Source organism: Cavia porcellus, unplaced genomic scaffold, assembly GCF_034190915.1.
Source record: "Cavia porcellus strain 051 isolate PalLab524CR breed Dunkin Hartley unplaced genomic scaffold, mCavPor4.1 scaffold_9, whole genome shotgun sequence".
Taxonomy (NCBI): domain Eukaryota; kingdom Metazoa; phylum Chordata; class Mammalia; order Rodentia; family Caviidae; genus Cavia; species Cavia porcellus.
Window position 1 is genome coordinate 67,236,434 of NW_026947492.1, and position 7,585 is coordinate 67,244,018.

General features: G+C 32.3%; 1 pseudogene; it reads left to right on the forward strand.

The window, feature by feature from the left end:
* Positions 1-4,818: 4,818 nt before the first annotated feature.
* LOC100723153 (olfactory receptor 52E1-like) lies at positions 4,819-5,757 on the forward strand (annotated as a pseudogene).
* Positions 5,758-7,585: the final 1,828 nt, after the last annotated feature.

Below are 7,585 nucleotides of genomic sequence, written 5' to 3' on the forward strand. Positions count from 1 at the left end.
CTGGCCAATTGTTATTGTTATATTTGCTATACACAAGTCATGATATTTTAATGTATTACATTTGAGAACTACAAATGACTACATGAGTAAAACATTACAAGGGCAGTGCATTTTTCCCACATGTAACTCTCGTGAAAAAATAAACACTGCAAACACTGAGCCCTTCCTAGTACAGCACAGAATATGACAAATTGGAACCTGCTTAGAGGTTTAATGGATGGGCCCTACTTAACAGTCAGGATTAGGAGCTATTGAACTCTGCTTTGCTTCGTTGTCTATGGTTGTATGATTTAACACATTTCAACTAATAATTGTTCCTGTACACCACAGGTACAAAATAATTAAATTGTCAAATCAAGTTAGCTCTATTTATTTGAAGATGTGTGAGTTAGTTACTCTTTTCTACTTAAAGATCCAGAGTCACCAGATCAGGTTGAGAGCATGCATTTGTCCTACACTCCGTCCCATCTCTTGTGTAAGGTCAGAGTTAGAAACCCTCTGATAGGATGCTGCTCTCTCAGGCTTTCTTCTAAGAACTGTGTGGTGACACCAACCTTGTTTCTTGCCTATACTAATCCGAGACAGTTTTGCAGAGTAGCTCAACTGTGTTTATCAACTCCTGGCAGTTTATTATCAAACATGTGATGCTCCAAACACTGCAATGGGATGGGCTTGCTTCACTTTTGAGCCCCAAGTTCCAAATACAGCGCTAAGCAAATATTAGGTGGAAATTTTGAAAAAAAGGATAATGCTATAAATTAGCGAAAATTAACCAAAAATTGTCAAGGGTATTTGGGATCTGACAGAAACACATGAATTGGAGTGTAAGCATGGGTGAGGAAGACACACTACGAGAACATAGCAAAACAAAAGCATATTTTGGTGTGATCTGGAGAATGTACTTAGTGTTCCTTCTCTTATCTGAATTTTTCTATACCTACACTCAAATATCTAATGTTTTTGAATCACTTTCTGCAAGCTGCTTTTAGTATATCATACTCTAATGCTATTTGCATGGTTTGGTCATGAATATGTTTGGACATATTTATTCATTATTTAGAAATCAAGATAAAGCATGGATAATAAATTTCTGCTCCTTATTGTGGTACACATTAAGTAAATTAATGAGTGGCTCTGTGACTCATCTAACCTCAGTCTATCTTCATAATAAATGAAAAAGAAACTATCTTTATAACATATGATGGAAATTAAATAAAATAATGCATGCAAGTTTTCTGATACAAAACAGTAGTTAGTAAATACTAGAGAAAAGTTAGAAAATGAATTAAGTTCCAAAATTATCTGACATTATGCCACTACCAAAATCTACACATGGCATTCATCTGCTCACATTTTATATTAAATTATCTATTTCTTATATAATTTGCACATCAGGGAAAAGATAATACAATTCATGTGTATTTTAAGATAATGCATAAAAGCTTTTTTTATTACATCTTGATATGTTTTTCAAAGTTAGCTGGCCTAAAACTTTCCCAAATATTTTTAGAAATGTCACATCAAAACATTTCTGAGGTCAAATACATTTGTAAAACACTACTTAAACTAATTTTAGTATGTTGATGTACATTGTATATATCTTAAGTGGGAGAAAAAATGTGAAAATAAAAATATGTGCAAAATTTTAACTCTACCTGGCCATGAGCCTACGCATAGTGGAGCAATGTAAGGGCATGCAGCTCATTAACTTTTCATAATGCATAGTGTTTCATGGGCTATTTTTTATAGTATTCTTCATGAGTATCTTATCATAGGCCAAAGAGAGTAAGTGGCATTGGCAAAAAGTGTAGATTTAAACAAAAACATTATGAGCTAATTAAATTTAGGAAAATAACAAATAATAAGCTGATTTAACATATAGGAAAGAATAATTTATTCACTCAAAATTATTTAAAAATATACAGACATATTAAAGGTAACATGAAAATCACAGGAAAGAAATGGAGTGAATTTACATCAAATTGGAAAAAAAAATGTTCACAAAGCAAATGATCAAAGGAGGGAAAGGACATCCTATGTGATAAGAAAATTAAAGAGGAAATTATATATATGAGGAGTAACTTCTAAAATATGTGGTGATTTCTTATACTGTAGAGTAAAGAAAACCTTAATATTTTGGTTTAAAATGGGCCAAAACAATTACTATAAGAAGACACATATACGGCCAAAGGATACATTTAATAGCCCTCTACATTACTAATTATCAGGAAAATGCCAATGATATAATATATATCAACTTTTTGGAGGACTATTTTTTTAAATAAATGAATCACAATAGCATTCGAAATGAGATCAAAGGCAAACCCCTGTACCCTGATGGTCGAATGTAATATGATAACATAGTTAATTATGAAAAATTATAAGGTGTTCTCATGTGACCTAACAATCATGATTGTGGGTATTTGTTCAACATCATTGAAAATAGGATTGAAAGAAAACACATACTTGAAACATTTCAGGACCATTAAAGATATCCAAGATGTGGCAAAAATCTGAAAGTTCACCTGCACATGAATTGATGAAACATGACGTATGCATGCATTGGCACATTTTTCAACACTATAAAAGATGAGAATCCTTCAGTGAGGAACAATGTGAATGACCCTTTACTATGTTGTAAAGCAAAGCAGATCCAGAAAGATAAAAAGAATGTGATTCTGTCTTTATGAGGTGTCTCAAACAGACTACTGGAACCAAAAATAGAAGGATCATTGTCAGGGGCTTGAGAGAAGGAAATGAGGATTTAAAAATCAGTGTGAACAGTTTCAGTAAGGAAAGGTGATGAAATTCTAAGGATCTAATGTGAAATATTATGATAACAGATAGCAACAGCACTCTATTGTACACTTCAATTCTTTTCAGGGGATGAATCTCTGTTATGAGTTCTTACCTTGTGAAATTACTGTAGTATGAATATAGAAAAGCACATTTTCCAAAAATGGTATTTGGAATCAAGGATATAAATATTCCATACATGTGAATAAAAAGATTAATTAATATTCTTGGCAAAAGTTGTTCAATTTTTAATAAAATATTTATAATTTTGATGATTTTCTAATTACTGAATGAAGTTAAATATATGGATATAATATTGTACACCTGTATTAAGAATTTTATGATTAAAAGAATTTTAAGACTGTCTATATGTATGTATATTTATTAATCTATGTATCTATGTACGTATGTATCTATCTACTATCTTTATCAGTTTATGAAGAGACATGTTAAACAGCAGTATCTGAAGATTTAAAAGGATGTGAGAAGCAAAGGTAAAGTATTAAATTCAAGCTCTACTAAGAACTGTCTTGCACCAGAAGAATGGAATTATTGCTTGTACTATATTTGTATTTTAGGAAGCAAGTTGAGACGGTATGGAGAGTTTAAACGGAAATGTTTACATGTATTTCAATGTGATAAAAAGTGCAAGGTGAGCATATCTGTTAAATATAACAAGGACACAGGAAAGTATGTTCATGTGTAGATGCTCTTCCTGAGAGAGATTTCACTCCTGTAATTTTCTATCTTTTATTCAGTAACCAGAGTTCTGAAAGAAAAATGAGTGCGGAAATTCTGTACTGTGTTTTGTGAATACAGTGTGATTGAAGAATAAGGGACAGTATCAATAGAAAACAAAGATGGAGAAGGGAAGAAATTGAAGCTCCTAAGAAATAAGTTATTTTGACCAAAAAATGTACATCAGTTTGTAGAATTTGACAACACCTGATAATAGATGTGAAAGAAAAAAAAAAAAAAAAGACTTGAGAGGGTTAGCAAAAATGTGATGTGTGGTTTGAGAGAAAGTTAGAACTCAGTTATTCAAAGACAGAATAGATGTATCTGTTAATTTTAGAAAGTAAAATGCTGTGGGAAAATGCAGAAGATGAGTGTCCCTAACAGAATTTGAAGCTAAGTTAGAATTCTATGTTCATATATTTTGTTATGAAATATGAAATAAAATGACATCAACTATGAATATGTATTATATTCCACATTTGTAAATGCAGGCCGACAATGTATAGCATAATTGTTTTGAATTTTTATATGCTTTACAATCTCCCACTATTTTCACATAAACTTAAGCCACATATACTTAGCACCACATAAAATGATTACATTTCATTTCTTTATGTAATAGCCCAGAATTGAACTGGAATTCCCATATCTAGTGGTGTTATAATATAGTACTATAATTTCTTCTTTTCCACACACAATTATAAAACTAATATTAATTATAATATAAAATTCATTCCCAACTAGTATATGTTATCTTTGATATCAGATATATTTAAAAAGGAAGTATGTCATTAATGACTAAAAGACATATCCAAAAAGTTTGAAACCTTTCATGTGACTGTGCCTAAATTCTATCCCAAAAGCAGTTCAGTTCAGTATAAAAAGATTATTGCCTAAAACAAAACAAAATATACATATTAAAATCTTATCAAGATCTTGGGTGTGATTTTTTAAAACTTTTAATAAGGTAAATTGAGAGTGATTTTTCTCTGCATACCAAATATTATTCTTTGTCTGATATTCTATTGGTTTTTGTAAAAATTTGATTAACCCATGCTAAGAACTAAATAAATGAAATAATCTAATTAGCTTTATTCTAATGAAACAATGGCTTTCATGGAAGTCATACAATTATGTCGTTTTGGACTTGCTTATTGGAAATGAAAAAGTATGTTTTTATATAATTTTATAGGAAGTCAATTGCATTGCAAAAGAAAAGCTGAAGACACTTTCTACATGAGAGTTGGGTCTATTATTTGCTAGCCATCAAACAGACATAGAAGAATGGCCCCTTCTAATAACACACAGTTTCATCCCTACATGTTTCTTCTCCTGGGAATTCCTGGCCTTGAAGATCTTAATATGTGAATTGAATTTCCATTTTATGTTGTATATTTGACTGCTCTTCTGGGAAATATTGCCATTATTTTTGTGATTCAGACTGAAGCCAGCCTCCGTCAACCCATGTTCTATTTCGTGGCCACTTTATTTTCTATTGACTTGGGTCTGTCCACTTCCACTATCGCCAAGATGCTTAGAATCTTCTGGATCAAATCCAGAGCAATCTCCTTTGAGGGATGCCTTGTCCAGATGTTCTTTATCCATTTGTGCACTGGCACGGAATCAGCTGCACTTGTGGCCATGGCTTATGATCGCTACACGGCCATTTGTAACCCTCTGCACTACACGTGGGTTCTGACAAACAAGGTGGTGTCAGCCATAGATTTGATCATCCTCCTGAGACTCTTGGCGTTTGCAATTTTATTTGTGGTGCTCATCCTGAGACTGCCCTTTTGTGGACATTGAATAATTCCTCATACATACTATGAGCACATGGGTATTGCCCGCCTGTCTTCTGCCAGCAGCAAGGTCAACATCATCTATGGCTTATGTGCCATTTCCTTGCTGGTATTTGATATCATAGCAATCATCCTCTCCTATGTCCAGATCCTACATGCTGTCTTTCGCCTACCTTCTAGAGATGCCCGGTTAAAGGCACTCAGCACCTGTGGCTCCCATGTGTGTGTCATGCTCTCCTTCTACACGCCAGCATCTTTCTCCTTTATGACCCACCGGTTTGGCCGAAATGTTCCTCAGTACATCCATATTCTTCTTGCCAAATTTTACGTTGTCATCCCACCTGCTCTCAACCCTGTTCTTTATGAGGTCAGAACTAGGCAGATCAGAGAGAGCATAATTAAAGTGTTTAAGGATAAATTATGAAATATGGGTTGCAGAGATTGCAAAGCCAATACAGAACAAAGAGTGTCTTAAACTTTACTCCCCAAATTGCAATATTGTTATACTTGGGGAAGAAGGCATCTTGTGTGTGGTTTTGTAAATGTTTTACATTTATAATAGAGAGAAAAATGTAATTCAAATAAAAAACAATACATACTCAAGGCAAGTACAGTTTGAACCACAAAACATATATAACAATTAGATGGTATCTAAAATAGACTGACTTGGAAAAGCTCAAGAAGTTAGTAATTGACATCACAATAATAATTTTAAGCATTAACGGCATACATTTTAAAAGCCAGGTACAGTTTCCATAACTGCATTAACCTGCTCAATTCTTATATTTTCAATCAGAAGTATTTACTACTCTGCTGGCCATCAAAGTGCTGAGGAAACTGAGGCAATGATACAGTGTGGAATGGAGGGGACAGCCATGATGTAACAGGTGACAAATGAGGAGAAGATATTTTAACACTTCATTTTGAAGAGACATATGCTTTATTGAGGGCCATGCTGAGACATAAACAGCATGCAACCTCCTTTTTTTAACCAGAAAAAAATATTACTTGAAATAAATATGTGTAAAGTTTATGAATGTGTAGACATGACCTGGATTTCTTGTTTACTTGTTTCCAGTTAGTTTTATGAATCATCTTGCCATGTGGACTAGCTTAAAGAGACTCAAAGAAAAAGTGAAATGAATAGAGGAAAAAAGAAATTATTTCATAAAAATAACATTCATAGCTAAGGAAACAATATATCAATAAAGATAATAATGTTGAGTAAACTGAAAACAACAATAACAAAAAATTCCATGGACAAAAAGTGCCTAAACTCAAATATTTCTTTAGCAGTGTTGTTACAAAATATTTAATAAACCTGCAAATGAGAAAAAAGTATACACTTTATTTTCATATAATGCTATTGGTTTTAGAACAAGAGCTTCAAACTTTTTCTGCAAAAAAGCACAATATAACTTTAATGTAATATATTAATATTAATATTTTTTAATATAAGATTTAAAGTGCCATGTGGTGCCTTATTTTCCATGAGTAAATAAAAATTTAAAATTTGAAAATATTAAATATCTGTGGAACAAATTATAGGAAGAAATTTTGCCATATATATGATAGGTATACATGCATGATTCCTAAGAAAATAGACCACTTTAAACAGTGCCAATGCTTCTTATTACAAATAAGAAGCATCTGATGTTACATGGTTTAATAGTAAATAGTATCATAACTACTAAAATTGTATTTGATAAATCTTGACCACTTATGCTTTTAGTAACTATGTTTAGTTTTTATGTGTTTCATACTTCATAATAAGTCAAGATGCAATGTACACATTGTCACATCCCTTATATGCATTACTCAGAATGGGAAATAAGTTAATTGAGTTTTGGGATAAGTTCCTAAAGCTTTCAGTTAATATTTAATGTAGAAAAAACAGTAAAAACGCAAAACATTGTGAAAACTTTGATTGCTCCCATATTATACACTTCAAAATTATATTGCATAAATTAGTGAATATAGTAATTTGGTCAGAAAAATGAAAGCAGGATGATTACACATATATTTGAAGAAACAAAGTACATTCAACATTTGAAGGGATGACAACAAAATTATGGAAAGCAGATGGATGCAAAAGCTAGAAATAAACATGAATTGGATAAACAATTTGTGTACTCATGAGATATTATACCCATGGGTTCCTGGTTTGCCAGATGTAGGTTTCAATCAACAGGCTTCAAATGTGTGACTCAAACCCTCCGAGAATCCCAGTCCCTGAACAGAGGGACACCTTT